Source organism: Leptosomus discolor, chromosome 6 (assembly GCF_034619465.1).
Source record: "Leptosomus discolor isolate bLepDis1 chromosome 6, bLepDis1.hap2, whole genome shotgun sequence".
In the NCBI taxonomy this organism is placed as follows: domain Eukaryota; kingdom Metazoa; phylum Chordata; class Aves; order Leptosomiformes; family Leptosomidae; genus Leptosomus; species Leptosomus discolor.
This window is the reverse complement of record NC_141396.1, coordinates 43,581,346-43,603,793: the sequence shown is the minus strand read 5'-3', so window position 1 is coordinate 43,603,793 and position 22,448 is coordinate 43,581,346.

Below are 22,448 nucleotides of genomic sequence, written 5' to 3'. Positions count from 1 at the left end.
TAGTTTGTGAGTTAACAAAACTTAGAGGAAAAAAAAAATAAATTAATATTAGTCATGGAAATAAACAAAACCTGAAGGCTTTATTTACTGAAGGCCAGTGCTACTTGAAACTTATTATAAATCATAAGGAACTACCAAACAGAGCCTGACCAATGGTTATTTTTCATTATTTTTCAGTTATGGAGTGTGACTTGCAGCTTCAATATAACCTTGAAATTGCAAGCAGGATTTCCACAGCATTTGACAATGGAACCAAATCCAGAGAGATGTGTACATCACTCTTATTGCAACAATAGTTACTGAGGCTGAGATGCTTCAGAAAACAATTTGTATCATGAATGCAAGATTAAATTTAGCCTGAAAACATGAGAGTGGTGAACTTGACAGTACTGCTGGGAAAGATCTTCCAAAGCACACATGTGAATAATTTCAGGATTCAAATGTATAAGAAAAAGGCCAGGGACATCTTGTACATGAGTCTTAGCTGAGCAATTGTGTTTAGAAAGAAAATAAGGTATATCCTCTGTAGTGTGGCCACAGTGAAGGCCATATCTAGTGAAAGAGTTGACAAAAACAGGAAAAAAACCTGAATCGTGAGACGGTGTGCTTATTTGTGTTTCCTGTGTGTTTGTGTTCCAAACCACTATTCTCCCTTTCCTGAGATAGACTTACTATCTATTGCTATTTGTCCCTCACAAGAAGACTCCAGAAGACCATGGTATGCGTCAAATTTATTTTTGTTGCTCTAGCATACCTGACAATAGGCAACCATTCAGCAAACACAAGTTTAAGCAGGGAATTATGCTTTTAGAGAGGTTTTGTCCAGTCCCTCTTGCTCAGTCCAATAAAGCAATGAAAAAGGAATCAAAATACCATGCAGAAACACACAGACAGATGATTTGCACTTGTGTAGATGAGGGTCCTGGGAGCTGCTGGTGCTTCACAGCAGTGGGATGTTGAGGCAGGAAAACCAGCCCCAGTGTGGAATGAGCTGGGGGCCAGGGTGTCAGAGCAGTTGCAGGGGTGGGCAGGCCTGCTCCATCCTTGCCCTTCGGGCAAGGGCACTGGTAATCTGCCTGTTAGTCCTGTCCCTGCCATGTGTGGTCCTGCTGCAACAGCCTCCACCCTGCCATGACCCCAACCAGGCTCTGGAAGGAAACACATGGAAGCTTCTGACCAGGTTGCACAGGTCCAGGATTGGTGTCCAGGTCCTTCTGGCCCTGGAGGAGGAAGGCAGAGGCACAGGTCTGCACACACAGTTGGGTCCAAACCTCCCTCCTCCAGGCCCTGCAGTCACTCTCCCTGGAGCAGGCAGTCTCACATGTGGAGTGCCTACGTGCTCTTTCCTCCACCACCACCAAGGGCTTTGCTGTGCCTGCAACCCTCCCCTGCAGTAATCTGCCATCTGTAGATGTCTCTGGGCTGCTGGGTTTCTCCCAGGACCTCCATCAGATCTGTAATGAGAAGCAACTAGGATCCCTGCAGCCACCAAGAAGTAGGAGCTCCTTGTCCCCCCTCCTGCACAGATGGACCTCCACATGCAGGTAGCAACTCCCTGTGGTCCCTCCTCTGTCTCCTCCAGTACTTCTCATGGCTTCAGGCTCTGCTCGTCCTCTCACCTCTCCATTTATTGCCTTGCTCATCCAAAGGTCCAGTAAATCACAGGACCTGCTTGCTGACGTTCTCCTGGATCTGTCCACTCTGTCCATCTCTGCCACCAGAAAGGTGGAAGACAAGAGAGGGGATGCTTTGACCACAGGGCTTGCCTACCATTCCTAGAGAGCCAACAACCCCAACAACCCCCAGCAGCCTGCTGGGAGTGGTGTGCTCTGCTCTGTGTCACTCTCTGGGGTCCTCGTGGTACGTTTTTGAGCTCTCAACTCTCACACTTCACACCCCCCACCCACCCCGCCCCGCCATTTTTTGTCTCCTGTCATCACTTGCCTATGCTCCTTTTTTTAGGAAAAAAAAAAAAGAAGAGCAATGGTGTTACAAAGCTGCATGTTGGTTGTAGGAGGTTGTTTCCCCAGACTCAGAGATATTGTGGAAGAAGAGATGACAACCTTCTAAAAACTCCCAGAAAGGAAAGAAACATAGAGCCTGTCACTTTGTGCTGCAAAGTCTCCATCAGACAGCAAACGCACACTGAGACCAGGGAGTCCCAGGACACACAAGTAGGATTGCTGCCCCTGGGAGAAGCACTCCTGGTGCCCTAGGGGAGCCAGCGTGCCCATAGGGACACCGCAGGCCATCTCAAAGGCTGATGGAAATTTACTGATAAATGGAATCTCAAGGTTGGTGATAAACATTTGTGACTCTCTTTATATCTCTGTTTCAAATATGCTTGTTTTTATGTTTTCCTTGGCAGGAAAGGTATAGTCTTGGGATTGTGCCTTAAAGTTTTAGCATCTGAAGCAGAAGTGCTGGCTATAGGAGTGTAAAGCCTTTCTTTGTTATGTGCAGTCTTCACAGATTGGAAGACATAATAAACCAGATCTTGTGCTAGGTTCTTATTCTGAGGTCCAAAATTGCAAAGGTATTCAGAATGGAAGTCAACACATCTTTCAGGATTTATATATTAGAGATCACAAAACACCATCAAGCACACTAATTAACCCAAATCTCAGTGATGCCAGAATAGGATGGATTTCTACCTGAAAACAGGGTGTGCAGTACCGTGATTTAAAAATAAGCTTTGCCCTGTATTCTTTGCCTCCTATCACAGCATTTCTGCACAAAGCATAGTTTGTTTGGAGTGAAGAACTGGGTCCTTTGTGTTTAGGGGTAGCTGGCTTGACATCAGCTTTCCCAGAATCAGTAAGCATATGATTCTTGTACCCTTCACAAAATTACAGGTGCAAGTCTCACTGTTAAATCAGTGGGGTTTCCGTACAATTGCATCATCACTGACTGGAAACAATTCAGAGGAACTTCATGTGCCTTTGCCCTGAAGCTATTTTATGAAACTTGAGCTTTAAAAAAAAGTAGTGTTTAGGAGGCAAATTAGATCATATTTCACTTTCAAATGAAGTCAACAAACTTTATTGCGCTTTGCTTGTGTGATGGCTGAAGCATTTGACTATAAATATTTGCTGTCTATTTCTACAGAATGGGAATATCAAGACTGTTGCTGAGCATGAGCTCTAGAACTTTTGACAGCTTTATTTTTTTCTTTCTTGCCTGGTGATTTATCTGTAAGACCGTGAGGGAAGCACTGGGCATACAAGCAGGCAAGCAGCACAGGTTGCTTGAAGTTGCAGACCAAGATAAACAGCATTTTATAATGTGCTGAGTGATTGAAAACAAGAGCCAAAAATATACACAGAGATACTAGCTGTGGTGTGATCAGATGTTCAAAGCTAGGGAACAGGTGAATTTTTGGAGAAAACGGCCATTTCTAGCTTTCTTTCTGTATAAATCACTAACCTCATCCAGCCTGTCCATGCTTCGTTTCAACCATCTTCTGAGAAAGTGTTTGAGAAGTGAGGAGCGTGAGAAGGGGAATAATTTTTCTTGTCAGAAGTGAAACTGACACAGTGGAGGCTGAAAGTCAGTAATGACTGAAGCATTTTTCCATTTGCTGTTCCCAGCTTGGCCAAAGCTCTCTTGGATTCCTGCCTATGAAGGTAATATCTGCAAAGGAACTGCATTCACATACGTATGTGTGAGATGTCTCAGGTTTTCATTGTGTCTCATTAGTCTTCAACGCACATGAGAAGCTGAGTAAAGATGATCCTAGAGGGACCTCTTACTTACAATAGCGTCAGTAGGAGATGGGAAAATGCAACTGTAGGAGCTGTTCCATTTTTAGTGTTATTTTCTATTTTTTGGCTCCCTGACATTTTGGCTTTTAAATGAGGATTAAAGGAATTAAAGACAAATGCAGCTAAAGTACCATGTTTCATATGCTAAATAAAGGTAATTTTGTTCTGGTCATGTTTGTTGTCTATTCAGAGTGACACTTCCATTTCTGAGATGATAATACCATTTGGTATCAGCCTTTCTTACTGTTTCAGCAGATAAAGCTACCTTGTGACCAGAGATAGCTCTTGTGCATGTGTTTGTGAAGGCTGCTCTGTATTCCTGCTGCATTCAAGCCTGTTGCTTCGTTTCTAATCGGACTTCCCATAAATTACAAGAAACTTGTGACTCTTGCTCGCTTAATTTCTGGTAACATACTCTACTGATGACAGTGCCTACCAAGACATCCTTTCTCTGACATCTTAGATATAGTTATTGTCTGATGTGGAATAATACGCAGGATTTTAATTTCCTATCGTTTCACAGATAAACTGTATTGTGATTTTGTACGAGATGGAAAGCAAAATACTTGCAACTGAAGTATTCTGGGAAGAACATCCCTGGTACAGTGAAAAAGAAGAGACTTCAAAACACGTGGAAATGTTTCAGTCAATGGCCCAAAGCAAAGCCTAGGCTCTGAGCTTCTGACTGATCCTTTCCAGAGTTGGAAGGGTGTATAGGATGTGGTTTGAGTGTTGCACAAATGTAATGGTGTCATACTGGGAGTATTTTATTTCTGTAAGTGTCCTCAACAACTAGAGACATCATGCTTTAAGCTTCACAGGAATGGGTGCCATATTGTAGGTTGCGTGTTCACATCCAATACAATTTCAAAATGGGGCTAGGAAAAGAAAAGCTAATTTAAGAAATCTTTGTATATAGACTGTAATGCCTTTGAGCTGAAACCTGCCTAGGTTACTTTGCATAGATCCTCATAGTCTACAAGCCATGCGTGTCCGGTAAGTCATTCCAGTACATCTAGAGCTTTCTCTTAAAAGTCTATTTTCAAACTTCCATAAGTCAGAGATGAAGATTTTTCCCCTGCTTAGTACTTGTATCTGGACTTGCTTCCATATCATGAAGCTGAACTGTCATATCTAGGGGAGGTTAACAAGAGGTATTTGATGTATTCTGGATGTTTATATACCTGCAGAATATTATAGGTCTTTTAACTGAAACTGTTTTTTAAATTTCACTTTTGAAAAAAACTTTTTGTCTTTTTCCCACATTTGGGATTCAACCATATTCTGAAATTTAGAATTGCTTGAGAGAGAGAAAATAAGCTTTTGAACTTCTTCTGCCCATAACCTTACCAGATGCTTGTGTCCTATTTACGTAGTGTCTTTACAGCTGTTTTCTAGCTGATTAAAAAGTGAGCCACAAGGCGAAATATTAACCCTATTAATAACAGCAAAATGCAGAGAGATCAATCAATCAGTTTGCTGGACTCTGGAAGAATATAAAAGCCCCAAATGCATTTTGAGCACCTCAGTTCAATCACACCACTGGCATAGCCATACTTTTTGCTGATTTCAGTTGCTGACAAAATCACCCCTGCTGCCAAAATACTCAAGTCACAGCAGCTGAAGGAATTACTACATATCAGTTGAGCCATACTATGTCTTCGTGTCCATGCTCTTCACTTGTTCCAATGAACACTACCACATTAGTTTAAATCTCCTGAGCTCTGCGGGGCCTGAGTCCCCTGTCAAGCTAGCTCTGACTGAATGTGCATGGTATTTGTGTCCTGTTTTAATCCTTCCTGACAACTTGTAAAAATAAATTTTCCAGACACAGGCTCCCTAATACATATTTCTCAGAATCGTCCAGCACAGGAAGAGCTTGAAAAGCATCATTTTTCTTTAGGCTAGTTAGATGTACAGAATATATTTTTGTTTCCCTCCTTTTTTGTTTTCCTTTTGAAAACAGGAACTTCATTATCATGTGAGATACCAGCAGACATGGACAAAGATACAAGTTAATATTTAGCCTAGGAGAAATTATTTTGAATCTTTGTAGCTGTGCTCCCTTAAGAATTGTAGAAATTCTTGTCCAGTGATACATTTATGATATTACAATTAATCAGAGAAAAAGAATTTGTATTGCATTGTGACAGAGAGCAATAAGAAGGGGACATGATGAATAAGCTACTTAAGTGACTAAATGACTTCTGGTGCCAGCCTGGCAATGACAGAGAGGACTTGTATATCTGTAGTGTTATCAGGTCTCTGAGACTCCTCAGTAGGGCTTATGATATCACGGGCCATCATTGCTATGCTTGGCCACCAAGCAGAAGACAGAAGAGGAAGTAATTGGAGCACTGCAAGTTGCTGGTTTCACTGGATAAGAGTTGTCTGCATGACTACTCTCATTTACTTAGCAGGACTTCAGCGGTGTGGCTCAGATTAATGAAAGGAAGATCATAAATCAGTTCCTTAAGGAAACCAGGTTGCACTTGCCAGTGCTGTGTGGAGAGTGGGTTGTGTACACAAGCAGCTTTAGCCAGTGCTAATGCTGTCACCTGAAGAGTAAGTGCAAAGGTGGGATTGATCCAAGGGTGAGCAGACACAGGAAGTATTCCACCATCTCTCTCCTCTCTCGAAGGACAGAGCCAGGACCTTGGCTGGCTGAAAGGCTGGAGCTCAGTTGTCTTCATCTGGATTAAGAATGTGAAGCCCCTCTGACCTGTCTTCAGAAATGATCATGAACTGTTATTAAATGACATAATCCTTCCAACAGGTCTTGCTTTTGATCTTGGCAGAACAACAAATCTTCTATCTTCAAAGTCTCTTCCCTTCACACTTTCCTCTTACTGACCTCACAGCACTGACCATGCGCTCTCTGTTCTTCTCTTTCTTCTAGCTTCTCTGCTCTTTCAAATTTTTCTGAAGTATGCTTATTACTAGCAGTGAGCTTTTATCTGATTTCTTTCTTGGATGGTGTCCCAGACACATTAAGATTATTTATTGTGAAGGCAGTGGTTACTAATTCAATGAAGAGAGAATGACAGGTCTCCCAGAAAAAGTAAAGATGCAGGCTTTCAGGTTTCACACGTAGTACTTCACAGGCAGGTGTGCTCAGAAAATATGCTGACAGCAGCCCTAAGAGACTGCATACGAAAAAGAGGACAATTACTACCCAGTTCTGTTGGGTCTTCTGTCCTCCATTGCCCTCAATCCACTTTGTTATTTATAAAATCAAAAAACAGGCAGAAGGTTCAGGTAGACCGTATGAAATGCTAGTAATGGATCTGGAAACACTGGCATGCCTTACAGTAAAGCTATTGTCATCTAGACCATTTCCATCTACATCCTGTTATTTTTGTACAAAGTTATTTAAATCTGTGCATACACCTCAGAGGAGTACTCTGTGCTTTGCATTTTTTTAAGAATGTCAGGAAGTTAAAATAAATATCTCCACGAAATTTGCTTAATACAAATTTTCAGAAACATTTGTCATATTTCTGCTAGCTAAGCCAACTGAAAGACTAATTTTAGCAATGTGAAAAGCTGCTTCTATTGTGACAAAAATTATGGCCTAAGGGACAGATCCACCCCCCTCTAGAAATTGATACTTACAAAACCACATTTCTGTCAACAATCTGATGGCAATGCCATGGGAAGCTACTAATGGGAAAACAGAGCTGTCAGAATAAAGAGTGTTCATCATCTCTAAACCAAGGAGGCTTTATTTATTCTTCCAAGAAATAGCTGAACTGCCTCTGAAATCTCTGTCTCCTGTAGATAATGTGCTTGGTTTAGTACTAAGTCATACTTCAACTTCTGTGTCATGCACTTGGTATTTTTTGTCATCATGTAGACTGTATGCTCCTGGGAATAACAACTTTCTTCATGTGTCTTTGTGTTGCATCCACAATTACAACTAAGCTTCCTGAGTAAAAAATACACCAAACAAAACACACCATGCAATTTATGTGGGCTCAAAACCCAAACCTTACTTATCCATCCAAGGATTAATTAAGGTATTAGCAGTCTAATCAAAGAGTTATTATTAGTCCCAGTTTGATGAAACCAACACTCCAAATTTTTCAATTATTACAGCTCACTCCCCATCATGATACCATTGAGACTTGTACACACCAATTTTCTCGTCTCTACCCCTTTTTCCGGTGTTATGCTCACCCTTCTGTCGGTCCTCAGGAAGCAGGAGAGGGTTACACTGAGTTATTAGTGTCTCAAGTTCTTCACTGGAAGAAGTGTGATGCTGCTGAGGATTTCTTCCACCCTACTCCAGGATCTGCTTGGGGCTATTTTTATAGGTTTCTTATCACATACTGCACGTTGTTCTTTCTTCATTGGTCCACAATTCCATTTTGTATCTAAATATACTATATATACTAAGTTTTAATTACGTATGTTGAATATTTGTTCTTTGTTCCCTTTGTTATCTCTAAAGCCAGTTTTACTAGCCTTTCAAGGGCTTAATGACCAGTAATTGTTCATTAGTGATTTGTTTATAGCCCAGGGTCCTCTGATTTGATCCTGTCTCCACAGTTACAAAACGTGTACTATAATCCGTTACTTGTATAGTCCTCTACACTGGTTTTATTCTAAGTCATAGCTGCCTCTACACAAAATAACTGCTCCTCCTCTACTATCTGTTATATACAGAAATCTCAACAGTATTTTAACAATAGGCATTATAATACACAACCCTACAAAGCTAAGCTAAACAAATAAGGTAATATTCACCTGGCAGGTAAATAACTGCTGTTACAGCTCAGATAGCTAAAACAAAGCTGCAGGCAGGCCAAGACAATAAAAGAAAGCTGTACTGACATGTCCTAGCTGCAAGGCTTTGCAGACCTAATGCAAAGGTTATGGGCTCTAACTGGGAATGGCAACGCTAGCCTGTAGGTCTCTGCCCTGTGGAGCCTCATTCCTTAGCTACTGCTGCTAGGCAGCAAAGACAACTTGGCCAAGACTCTTATCAGTCTTATAAGGTGAGACCCAAAGGAGACGACTCCTGGTGTTCCCAGTCAGGTGAGGAGATGGGTTCCTATGTTCTGGATTAGTTCGTATCGTCTAAGAACTGATAGCTCTGGTTCCTCAGTTTTACAGCACGCCTCAGTCAATCAAGCCACATTCTGACAAGATGGCAGTGTAGAATTTTCTAGGTGGAAATAATAATTGCATACTAGTACCTTAATTTCCATACCTAAGTCCTACTGAGATCTGTGGCTTATCTCTTCTGAGGAGCATCTGACTGATGCATAAAAAGAGTCACTAGACATGTTGTGGGAAGGAGGGCACAAGGAGGTTTTCTAACCACTTGCTTTATGGGTTGGAGCTTTGTGTTGCAGTTTGGCCTTGGGCTGGTTCAGTGCCTGCCCTGGAAGGGAGAAGGTCAAATTTCAGATGGGGAAGGGAGAATATCTGTGGTGGACCACAAACCATTCTTCTGTCAACACTGACTTTTTGTTGGCTCCTATCCAGAAGCATTGTTTGAATCAAACACAAAAGAAAGCAAAGTTAAGCATAGTGCTGTTTTTTTTTATTTCCAGAAGTTCTTGCTCCTTCACAGGGTTTGTGCTGCCTTAAATGCAGCTTCTTTTTCAGGGGTTTGGGTGAGAGCAGGGGCAGATGAGAGGGAGGCAGGAGTGTTGCTTGGACACAGGATATGTTTGTGCATCTCCTGGTTGTCTGGATGGGTGCTAAGTGGGGGAACAGACTGCCAAACTTTGCTTATGGCTGTGAAAACTCTGCTTTTTGCTATGGTGCTGTGAGTGAAGAGCACTGTCAGGGAACACTCAGGTGGATTTCTTCCCTCCAGATGCATATTGTGGCCTGTTCTGCAACATGCAGTAGCACTACAAGGTAAAACTGTGGTGTAATAAATGACATAAATCATAAAACATCTGCCAGTAAGGAAAGTAACTGTTCCAGATAAATGTTGCAGGCATAGTAGAAACTCCTGCTGGGTTATTATCGCCAGTTTATAGGATTTATTTCTGTTTCCTTCTACACTAGGAAAAAAGAAATTCTCAAAACATCTCTAAAATAGAAGAAAACCATTAAATATTAAATTACTTCTACTGTGATGGTTAATGTAAGCTTCTCACATCAAGAAGAGAGGTTGGATTTAATCAGTTTCTTAAATTCAATCTCAGATCATCAGAACTACATATACTGAATAACTTTTTTATACTAAATAGAAGAATATGCAGTTCCCATAAAGATTTTTGTGTTCTGTTTCTCATCTAAAATGAGCATTGTTTATAACTTCCAGGACTATAAAATTATCAGGGAAAAAGGAATTAAATGCTTAGGACAATACACATGCTTCTTTAAAAAAAGACAAAGGGCTTGGCACTCCAATCCTTTAAATGCCATGTGATCACTTACCTTGAAACTTCCTGATAACCACAAAAAAAAAATATTGGTTTGGTATTGTAGAATGTAATTTTGTCTTGTATTGACAAATCTGTTGCTGTCTGAAATGAAATCCATAACAGTTTTTGGAAATATCTGATTTATAATTACATTTTTGTCTTATACTCAGGTGTACACTTAACTGATGCCTACTTATATCATGTTGATATGAAATTGTATTATGTAGACTTGTTTCACAAATGCCACTAGGAAATAACGTTGAAAGATCTTTTTTCCTAAAAGATTTTTTCCTGCCTATTTTAGCAGTAGTTGGGAAAAACAAGAGTGGAAACTTAAATAATCTAAGCAGAAGTTATCCAGTTACCATAGCAGAAGTTCAGTAGGGAGATGGTTGTTGAATACGTGATCTTGATAAACAGTTGTTAACATTGATCATCACAAAAAATATTTATTTGAAGTGTGCTTAGATATAGGATGCAGAAGAGAAATACCTTTAAAGTGACAGCAATTGAACTGGAGATAAAAAAAGCGTTGTATTATGTATTATTAAATAATTAATTTTACAGTGATCTTTTATAAACTCAGAAGTGTATGTATGAATAATTGCAAATGGATGCAATGGTAAGTTGGTCATTTTATTTAACTGTTGCATCTGAAGCCTATTTTGTGATCTATATTTAGATATATATAGCCAGCCATCACAGAACAAAAAATGTCAATCATCTGCCTAAAAACCTTGCAAATTGGTCATAAAAATATGCTTAACTGGAGTGGGACTTTACATCATAAAAAATATATTGCAAACTGGCAGAAAGCATGCCAGATTACGTGGGTCTCTCACGCTCTCCAGAATTATTGTTCTGTTGTAAACAGTAGAAAGCAAATATGAAATATAGGCCAGCAGTGGAACTGCAGGTGTGTGACATCGCAGTGCTATAGTGAAACCAATGGTGCCTCAAAAGAAAGCACATTGTGAACATAAATGCAAATATAAATACAAAGGAAGCAATGTGTATAGTCCATGAAACTGGTATATGGTCCTGCAGACCTGCTGAAAAACAGTATGAAATACATCTTGAGAAAGTTTGTATAGGTGTAAGTAACACTAGATTTATAGTAGGGAAACCAAGAACTGTCAGAAGAGATATTTTCTGTAAAGACAGAAAAAAATGCACCATACATTTTCTTCACTTACAGAGGGTTTGTGCTGCTAACATATAATTTCATGTTGCACATAACTCTGCTATTGAACACTTCCTGGAAAACTCTTTGAAAGGCAGTCATCAGTTCTGGATCACTTGGCAAAACAGGATGGAGGACTTCGAAAATCATATGAATAAATGGAAGAAATAGTTGAAAGATCACCTTTGTCTTAGGCTTCTTTAGTTGAAAAACAATGTGGAAGGCTGCTATGGTCTGAGGAGTGTAACACACTCTTGTAAGAATTTATTCTTTTCCCCAGAACCAAGACAGACAACCTCAGAGTAATGGAAATACCTAAACCAACAGCCATGGTGCTTTTAAAGCCTCATGCCAGTGTTTTCAGGGTGTGACAAAGACTTGACCCCAATCGAGGCAAACAGTTAAACCTGATATCAATAAATGGTTTTGACATCTTTTTCATAGTTGAAGCAATGTGTTGATAACAAACACATTTTCTTTGCATCATCTATGCAATTTCTTACAGAAAGTGTTTAAGCACTGGTATTTTGACATGACTTAGCAAAATACTTTCTGTCTAGCCTTATATTGCTCTGGGAGCCTAATGGTACTTGCTAGCATGGCAGGTGGGAAGACCTTATTTTCTTCTCAGAAAGAGGCCTTGTGAGAGGTCAAATGTGTAATCCAATACCATATACATTCTGGTATCAAGAAACACTCTAAATGAAAAAAACAATTTACATTTTCCCTGACAAATAGAAAGCTAAAATTTTGGGCTCCCAGTGTGTTAATTGTACCTGTTAACTCTGATGACTTAGTGATAGTGTCACCAGTACTTAATACTTTGTTATACATTGGTATAGTTCAAATCACATAAATCGGTAACCCGTCAGTGAAGATTGCTTCTCCCCTTCATCTGTGCCTTTAATATTCTAAAAACTACTGTGTAAGAATTGTGTTGAATTTTAATTATGTGGATGTAATATAGTCACATTAATAGTGTGCTGGTGGAGTACTCATCTTTTAATTTTGTCCAAGGATGCAAATTGCCTAGAGGCCTAATGATGGTCCCGTGAAAGTTCCCATCAACTTCAGCTGTGCAAATTCAGAAACACTAATTTATGTATCCCCTCATCAAGCTGGTGGGATTTTTTTTCCCTGTGAGTTACTCAGTGCTTCCTGAGTTTTTTTATGTGCTCATGGTTGTAAGTAAGGATGCAAGATCTAGCTCTAGGTAATGGTATTATCCCAGCTTTAAACTGTCAGGTTAATGCTACTCAGGAGGGGGTTTCACACAAACAGATAAAATCCTGCAGGATTTTAGTGGGTCTCTGTTAGCAAGCCAAATAAGGATAAAGGATGTGTTCTTAAGTCATATGGCTATGTGAACAATTGAAATCGATGGGAGCTGTTGTTGAGCTCATTTGGATCCCTCGTCACACAGATATTTTTGGAAATGATTACACAGCTAAAGTAGCAAAGAAAGCATTAAGAAGGATTATGCTGATATTCTAGTTTCACTGTCTAGGGGTGAAACCACATCTCTTATTCACTCAAGAGCCATAAAACCTGCTCTTTTAGAAAAAAAAAAAAAGTGATCAGTGTAGAAAAGATTTCCTTGTAGGACACACTCAGGTGCAACCCAGAGATTTGGCATGAAAAAATTCAATAGAAAGCCTCATGATTAATTCATTAGAAAAAAAGACTAGACATTTATTTTAGGAGGTTGGCCAATTGTTCACTCAGTTTTAAAATGTAGATGATTTCCTATTTGCTTATGCTATTCCATTATCCCTCCTGAAACTCTTTGCTTGAAGGCTGCAGTTCATTCTCCAGTTTGCCCAGTCCTGCAGCCCGCTGTACCTGATGCTGCTCTGAAGCCTTTTGGTTACGAGCGATTTCATCAGCGCAGTTTGTGTGGAGAGTAAACATGTTTGGCAGCACTTTTGCAAGGAGTGCAAAGATTTGAAAGTAACCCGTGTGGGAAGATAAAGCCCACATCAAATAAAGACTATTTCAAGTTTCAGTAATCTCTTTAAAATGCCACTCTGATGGCTTAAGAAGCTCTTATTACCTACAGCTTAATTGGCCTAGTATGAAAGTGTTTGATTTCCGTTTATGGCACTGAGATAGCTGGATATTACTTGAGCTGTCATTATTGATTATCAGCACTGATGTTACTAATTAAGGCTATTTGCAGAGAACACCTGGCTGCTCCAAAGAGCCGTTGCGGCCGCTGGGGCTGCCCGGGGAGCAAGGGGCAGGCAAGTGGCCCCGCTGCCTGCTCTGCCGGTGCCGTGACTGGTGACATGGGGACATGGGGTGGTGGCAGGGTGTGAGTGCGGGCACGGCATCACCGGGGCTGCTCTGGAGGCGTGGGGTGCCTTTGATTTCACCCAAGGTCTGCACACAGAGTGGCACGTCCACATCGTCAGCCTTTGTTCATGGAGGAGGACTGTGCAGGCGAGGCACAAGCTTGAGGATGAAGGTAGGACTGAGGTGCTATTGCAACAGGATATTTAGCAATAGATACAATAGTTATAAAATTGGAAGTCTCCTGCCTTTCTGTGTCCTGCTGTGTGCTGTTGCAGTCAGCAGTACTTTACTAAATCCCTTTGTAAACTTTTCAATCTCCATCTTCACCTGGCTTTGGAATTCTGTCTGCAATTCTCCATTTAATGAAGCTCCCACAGTACCCTATTGTCTGATGTCTGGGAAATTTGGCTCTAATTTCTGACCTAGACAGGCCAGAGGGGTTTCTAATACTTAAAATTACCAGTTGTTAAGATATAAAAGTAGCAGTTCCTGTATGTGAGAAGCAGCATCGAAAGAGAAGAGAATAATAAAGGACGTGTGTGTACCTGTTTTCTTTTGAAAAGAAAAATTCTGATACCTCTGCTGTGATTGATAGCAATACATAATACATAAATATCTGTGGTTCCAAAAGCTGTTGTTAGCCGTGACAACCTTACGTGGACTGATGAATGTTCAATTTCTGCAGAGATAATATAATAACATATTAGAAACATCCTTTAAAATAATAATGACTGACTCCATTTGAATGATCTGAAAGCCTTAAAGAGGGAACAAATGTGTACTGAAAACACTACAATGCTTCTGTGCTCAACAGTTATAAATATTTTTTAAAGATCTCAACTAGCTGCTTAGTTGACAATTCAATTATTCAACCTTGTGCTGGAGAACATCATAACAAAATTTGTCTATGTAGTGACAATGTAGTAAATCTGAAATAAAAGATGTCCTTGGAATGAACAAAGAATCTGCTTGTTAATTTTATTTATGCGATATCAAAGGAAAACCCAGCCAATTCACCTACTTGTGTGATATCTCTCATTCAGCAGTCTAGCACACAGAAAAGTAGGAATTTCATTCTTCCATGTTAAGAACTGCCTCTTTTCTAACTGCAGAGTAGCTCTTTGCGTAAGATTTGTACCAGATAAATGTTGGGAAATTAGCCCTTAAAAAATCGGGAGCTCCAAGGGGGACCTGCCCAAAGCTGTTGAAGACAGAGAGGTTCCTGTGGTGCGGTGAGGCCATGAGCTGACGCCTGCCCAGGCCAGCCTGCGGCACTGGGGATGTGGTCAGTACAACATCAGTCCTGCCTGGGCTTCCCTCTATAGACAAATCCCTGTGCCTTTTCCATGCACAGGGCAGTGAACCACTGACAGAGCACCTGCTTCACCTGCTTTGTATTGTTTTCCTACAGTGACAAGCTTCAAGAGGAGAACTGGTCATTATCACCATGGAGGATGGGGTATGTGCTGGTGGTGAGGACACATTCCTACAAGGAATCCCAAACCCCAGAATGTTTGGCAGGAGGCGACCCAGGTTTCCTGATCGGATTTTATTTCTCAGCAGGCTCTGAGCAGTTGACCCCCAGGATGTGACTGCTGCAGGAGCCGGGGTGGCCTAGCCTGGAGGAAAGGTTGCGATCTGGGCAACCTTGGGTTGGCGTACACAGCTGTGTGCAAGACAGGCACTACAGGTGTGATGGAAGGGGGCAATTCTTCTGACCACACTTAGCTGGTAAATCCAAGCCTGTCCAGGGCACACCCATGTTTATGGAGTCATGTATGTCATGATACAGCTCCCAGGCTCTTTATAGTCCAGCCCTGCTACCTGTTCACTCTCCGCTAATTGCATATGAGGCAGAAACATCACCTGGCTGAGACCTGTTTCTGTCAGTAGACAATGCAGCCCTCACTCTGCAACTTCTGGTAATTCAAAAGTGGCTATGGTTTCCTAGCAGGAAATAGTGCACAATCATTACTGATGGCCATCCTGTGATCTGACTGTTGGTAGTCCACCTCCAGTCCTCCAGGTTCCTGGGGAGAAAACAAACTGATACATTCATTTTGAAATGCTTACCCTCTTGTGCTTTTGACTGTAAGTCTGGGAGGAACGTCTGCACAGACCAGGGCACAAAATTGCCATTGAAATATGCTAAATTCTTAAAAGATTCGAAATATGGCCTTAAGCTTACAGATAGGAAGGGCTTCCTTTTCTTCCTGCACTTCCGTCTGTGTGAGGGAAAAAAAAATCTCAGGACTGCTACTGCAGGACTTTTAAGGGAAAGGCCATAAACCATTGTGGAGAAAATAAAAACCTCAGGTGTTACTATACTGTTGGTCAGAGCTCAGAATGATGCTTAAACATCGAAAGGGGAAAAGGTCACACCAGTATGGACTGGTGTGAAAGGGAAAGCCAGAAAAGAGCAGTTATAGTTAGATGGTTAGCTGGTGACTGCAAGGAACACAGGAGATGTTTGAAGGGTGGTGCCCTTTGTGTGCTGCTTTGACAAGAGGCAGCACTCTATGCTTCCCAGGGGAATAAGTATGGGCAGGTTTGCAAGGCAGGTTAGGCAACATGAAAGGGTCTTTGGAAAACTCAGCCAAATATAGAGATAAGGGGGAATCTTTCTAGAAAGTTCTGTCTTTTGACTTCGTATGCCCATAACTCAGACCTCTCATTTATAACATACAAAACCTGTTCTTTCTTTCTGGGCCTCAGTCACGGGTCAGGGTTGCAAAGAGTGATAGACCTGACACATTACAGGGATAACAATTAATGAGTTTAGCTCCCACTGGCATGAAAATATAGCAACATTTCTTGAGCTCTTGCATTACTTCACGTTCTCAGGTATTACTGTTTCACTCGTGTCACTCTCTGCAAAGTGTTTTTGTTATTTTTATGGATGTAACTCTTGCAGAAAGCATTGTGCTGGCAAAGATTAAAGGATTACAATATAGATAAGACAGGAGAAAGGAGTAAAAGGTGTGTTTCCAGAAAAATGCAGTAGTTCAGTGAAGTGCAACATGTTTTCAGGGGCTACTCTGCTCATACTGATAATGTGTATTTCCTGTATGCACAGCAATAGACAATACAAAAGTAAGTTTAGAATGGCGCTTTCAATGAATAAAAGTTGGACTTTAATATTCTACAGTATCAGCAATAAACGGAGAAGCCAAACACTGTATTTATATTGATTCCTTTCTGAGACCTGGTGAGAGAGCTCCCAGTGGTTACCTTTACACGTGCTATCAACTCTCCCTTTGCCAACAGAACTGGAGGATGGAGCTTGTGATAAAGGCTGGGAGGAGGAGGGCAGTATGCAGAAAAACAGCAATGAGTGAAAGAAAACGCTCGAGTCTCCACAGATGACGTTTTGATGAGCACGTAGGTCTCAGTTCACCTTTGTAAGCGCAGGTGAACTTTGTGAGTGCGGTAAGCTGAGGTGAGGTGAGGGCAGCTGGGGGGGGACTGAGCACCGCTTGATGCTGCCGCTGTCCTGCCCTTGTTCTGGGGATGTTTTCATGCCCAGCGGCAGTATCATGGGGTGCCAGTGGTGCAGGGTAAAGACTCACTGTCGTCACTTCAGCAAAAGTACATAGGTACCGAGGGCTTTTTTATTGCCTTTTTTTTGGCTTTGTGAGAAGTAATAGAGCCTGCCTTTAATCAGTACTGTACAACAGTGCCCTCCTGTGCAGGACGGCAGGTCAGGCGTGGACGAACAGCAGGGAGTCGAGGTTGCAGACCTGGGAGTTTCTGGGCTGTGTTTCTGTCGGACCCCTGCACTTGCAAATCTCTTTGAGTGATGGTTAATGCAAATGACATGCACGGCAAGATGAATCACACAGAATAAAAGATTAGCATGTTTGCTGGAAAGAGAGTTTGGTGGTGCATGTGGAAACACTCTGTGTTTCTCACTAGCTTCCTTGCTTTGTGAATGCAAATAATTTGTTATAAATCCTGCACCACATAAGGGCTAGTGCAATTGTTTCTTTCCTTCAGCTGATTGCTCATCATTATAGCAAAAAAGCTGGGGATTGCTTAGAAGAAAAGCCAGTCCCGGTAACTCTTTCCTTGATTGTATTAGTACGTTCTTTACTTAAGCTTTTGTCAGAAACATGGTTTTATTACTGCAAATATTACTACACCCTCTCACTATTCCTTTTTTATTAAGCTCTATGACATTATCTTTGTTTTGATGGTGGTTGTTGTTATGTATCAATTCAAACAGGTCCTCGAGGAATATTGTGCTCAGGTTGTTTTCTCTCATCACAGTGGGCAACTGCTTTTCTTTTCTATTTTCTCTTAAGGTGCCATTTCTTTCATACACAAGGGTGTATTTTTTCTGGTGTAGATAATGAGTGGAAGATTAGCTTACAAGGCAGGCACCTGCTGGAAAGCTTAACATTAGCTCATGAAATAGGAAACTGAACACTGTAACTGCCTATTCCATAAAATCTGAAATTAAATGAACTTCCGTTGTTATGAACCAAAAAGACCATGAACTGTCAAGAAGTATGCATTCACATTCTAATATACGTATCATTTATCTAATAAATATGTTATGATTCATGTGCGTGTGAACAATCTGTGTCTCATTGATATATATCTCTCTCAAAATAGAGTTATCAGAACCCTCTCAAATTTTACTGACAGTTTTGAGGTCTCAGGATTTGTGTCTTCTCAGTGTTCCTCAAAAATGCAGCTGGTTTTCAGGAAACAAACCAAACTCAGCAGTTTTGTGCCTAGTTTTTGGAAAATTGCACCTCCATATTGGGAGCCGAGAATCTATTAATCTTGAAAGGGAGTAAATTAATCATTCTGAAATAAATACATACATAAGGAACCTGAACTTTTCTTTTTAAAGCAGATAGCTTCAACCTACAATATTTTGTAGATTTTTAGAAACATTTATGAATAAGAATAGTGTATTTAGTTATCTGAATAGAGATAAAAATATTATTGCTATTATTCCTCTAAAGTGTCTGGTTTTGCAGTTTTAAGAGGCTGGAAATTTCAGAGACTGGAAGAAAGCAGGTCTGGTCTGGCATCACATCTTGTGCTGTTTTTATCTGATTTCTTTCCTAAAGAGAAAGGCAAAAGGAATTTTTAAACTCTCCTTTCTAGCTGAAACTAACTGGCTGCTGGCTCAGAGACACAAGTGGATATGCCCACAGAGTAAAACCAAAATGGGATATGGATGCCAAGGCAAAGTCTACACCACCTCCTGAGACCGTGGCATATGTGGCATGAGGAAGGACAGCTGAGGCCATGGTTGCTTTGCCCTGCAGACAGATATCCTCCCACCACCACAGGAATCACTGATCTCCATGTTCCAGGTAAACCCAAATCAACGTCCATCTACCCCTACTATGCTAGGCTACAAATGAAGGTGCTACGGTCACTGGTTCCCACTAACACACTTGTCTGCTGGGTGGGACCAATGTATCCCAAAAAGGTTGCACCACAGCTGCAGAGAGTAGCTTCAGTGGCCCAGTTTTCAACTGACACAGCCTGTCTGTCATGATGTCTACCATGGCATGGGAAGAGTCCCTCCTCCGTGGGGCCCATGGTGGCTACGCAACCACTCCTGTTCCCACTGTAGTGGAGGTGAGTGCTTAGTGCTCCAAGAGCACTGAATGCATTACAGAACACCGTGGAAATGACTGTTTTTGTTAAGAGACATGGCTGGCAATGGAGTATCTCCTGCTTCCAAAACAGATTATGAATTTTACATTGGGGGAATTGTTGGATAACGTACACAGATGGTGTTGGGAGCTTTGTGGAAACATCACTGTCCCAGGTAGCGCTGTCCAAGAGAAAGCAGATGTAGTTAGCACGGTATTTTTCTGAGTTTTGGTTGGCTCTTCCAGTCTCATGTATTTGTAAGTGTCAACTGAATTCATGCTGACCTGTTTTCTTGGGGCTTAAATGCTTATATAAGACAGATGCCAAGCCTGTAGGGTAATTACAGTACTAATTACTACTTTTGACATATATTTCTAGTGATGAGGGTTGTTTCCAGAAAGACTTTGATGCTGTTTTGCAAGGGCGCTGAGCTGAGACTTTCTTTTCCATATTATTTTTCAATGCTGATGTTTGCTTGTTCTGTACTTTTAGATGCAGGAATATAACAGTAGTCAGTAAAGCAATTTCAGCCATAGGTTTTATGTGTAACACGAGGCATAAAAGTAAACCAAGCAATAGATTTTTGCTATGGGGAAATGATATTTCTGGTTTTCTCAGTAGTTTTGCTATGCAATACCCTTATTTAATTTACTGTTCTTGTATCATTAAAAACAGGACAAGAATCACCTGAAGGTAAAAGAAGTTGAGAATCGTAACTAAACATAATCATGTCTCTCTTGCCAGTTCCCAACAGCAGCTTCCTTGTCAGTAGTCCTTTCCTTTCTTCCTTATTTTTGCTCTGCTTATTAAGGACAGTTTGCACACATGTAAGAAACAGAATCATGGGATAATCTAAGCAAATGCTTTAAAAAATGCTAACTAATGTACTAAATTTATAACAAGTGCTGAGGTTTGCTAATGAGCTAAACTCGTTAGGCCACATCTGGATTACTAGAGCCAGTTTTGGGACCTCAAAAGAAGAAAGACACCAATGAATAGGAACATGTCCAGCAGAGATCCCCCAGAGTGGTCAGGGCTGGAGCACTTGTCCCGTGGGGAGAGGCTGTAGGACTGGTGCTTGTTCAGCCTGGAGATGAGACGACTTCAGGAGGGGTCAAAGCCCCCCACTACCAGCAGGGGGGTTATAAAAACAGAAAGCCAACCTCATCACAGAAGTTCATGGTGAGGGTCGAGAGCCAAAGAGCGTAAGTTGAACAGCTGTGATTCAGACTGGATACAAGGAGAAACTTGTTCCCTGTGAGCACAGTCAAGCTGTGAAACAGTTCGACCATAGAGGCTGTGCTATCTCTGTCCTTGCAGGTTTTCAAGACCTGACTAGACAATGTCGTGAGAAAGCAGTTCTGAACTCACCCTTACCCTTGCTTGAGGAGGAGGTTGGACAGAGACCTCCCGGGGCCCCTTCCAGCCTGAAATACCCTATGGTCCTTTAATTCTGTGAAAAATACTTGATTCCTGTTCAGGGACCTGTTACTTCAGGGAAGTAGGAAAAGCACTGGGAAATCAAGGGGCCAAGGCAGATGAGGAGCATGTGGTGAATGCAATGCTGGCTGTTTCTCCTAATTTTTCCTTTTTTGAAATGGACCTGACTCATCTTGCTTCTCTGAGCAGCATTGATCCTTACAGCATTTGTTCTTCTGTAGGACTTCATAGGCAGGTGAATAAAGAATGCCAGATGCAGCACAGTTTCTAGTGGAGCTGGGTAGAAAAGCGACAGATTGTCCAGTGCTTATTTTTCTTTTGTGAGTGAGCAATGGGTTTCTTAATGCCTAACTTATTTCCTAATGAGTCTCATGCAATAGTATTTCCCATCCTTTACTAATAGTGCTGGAACTCACGGCCTAATTGCAACCAGATCTGATGATGCAGCCTTAAATATTAAGTTTCCGTGTTCTTAATGAGAGGAAGAAGCTAGGTAATGGAGAAAGACCCTGTTAGTGTCTCTGCCATCAGCTTAGGCACTACCTGGGATGAAAGTCTGTTCAGGGAAGATCAGAGGTAAGTACAGGGAGATAGGAGCCCTGCAGATGAGCTCTGGCAGAGTTCATGCACCTTTCAGTACCAGTCATACAACTATAGGGAATGGTCCTGCAGTACTTCTGCAGCTGATGAGGTGGACTATTTGGATGTAGAAGGTCCAGGCTCCATGTCCCAGACAAACAGTTCCCTGAAAACTGCTGATTTCATGTTGCTGAGCTTTCAGTCCCTCCTGGCCTCTCTCTGTAATGGGGGCTGTAACTGAAGAGGTGTGAGTTAGTTCACTGAAATTAGGGAGTTTCTCTATAATTGCAAGCATATTTGCCATTCTCTTGTCATATCTCTTGGCACTGAGGTTCCCAGAACAGACTTCCTTTTCCTCTCTCTTGACCCTCCTGTATGCTCAGGGCTGGTATCCCTTATTCCCAAGCAGAACCAGTTGGGCAGCCTGATTTCTGATCAGCTGAGTGGCTTCATATGGGATGTGAAGAGTGAGAAAGAAGTCAGTATTGTTGGGTTGGGATCAGAAGTTGTGAAGAAGCAGAACCCCCAAAGGTCCACCTCCTAGGAGGGTTACTTCCCACTGCTACTACCACATGGGACCTGAATCACCAGACACACTCCCCAGCACGGGGCCCATGCCATAGGGAACAATCTCCACCCTATTGAAAGTCTATCTTTAAAGGCCTCCATCCCACTATACCTCTATGTTGCTTTTCTCTGGCACAAAGACAAGTGATATCCCACCTCTAGATGGCATGATGATACTATAAAATGTTCAAGATACTTTTTATATAATAAGCAATCATTAAATCATTGTCATAGTAAGAATATGCTCCAAAGACCAACACCGAGGACCCATATTGGATGATACTTATTCCTAGCATGTCTGGAGTGATCATTATGCTAATACTGGAATATGGATTTAAAAAGCCAAAAGAAAATTACTGGACATGTACAGTAGCCACATTTTCAAATATTACTTATTAATTAATTTTTCAAATACTGAGAGGGCAGAGCTCACAATTTATGAAAGCATCAGTTCATGCTTCAGTTTTTGTAGCAGTCATGTTTGAATTGCAAGAATGCAAAATAAGGCTGCTGTTGCTGAACTTCTGTCACGATTTGCATTCTCTAAATCTACTTGCATTTGAAAGGAAATAAAATGCGATAATGTCTGCACATACTGGTCAGATAGAT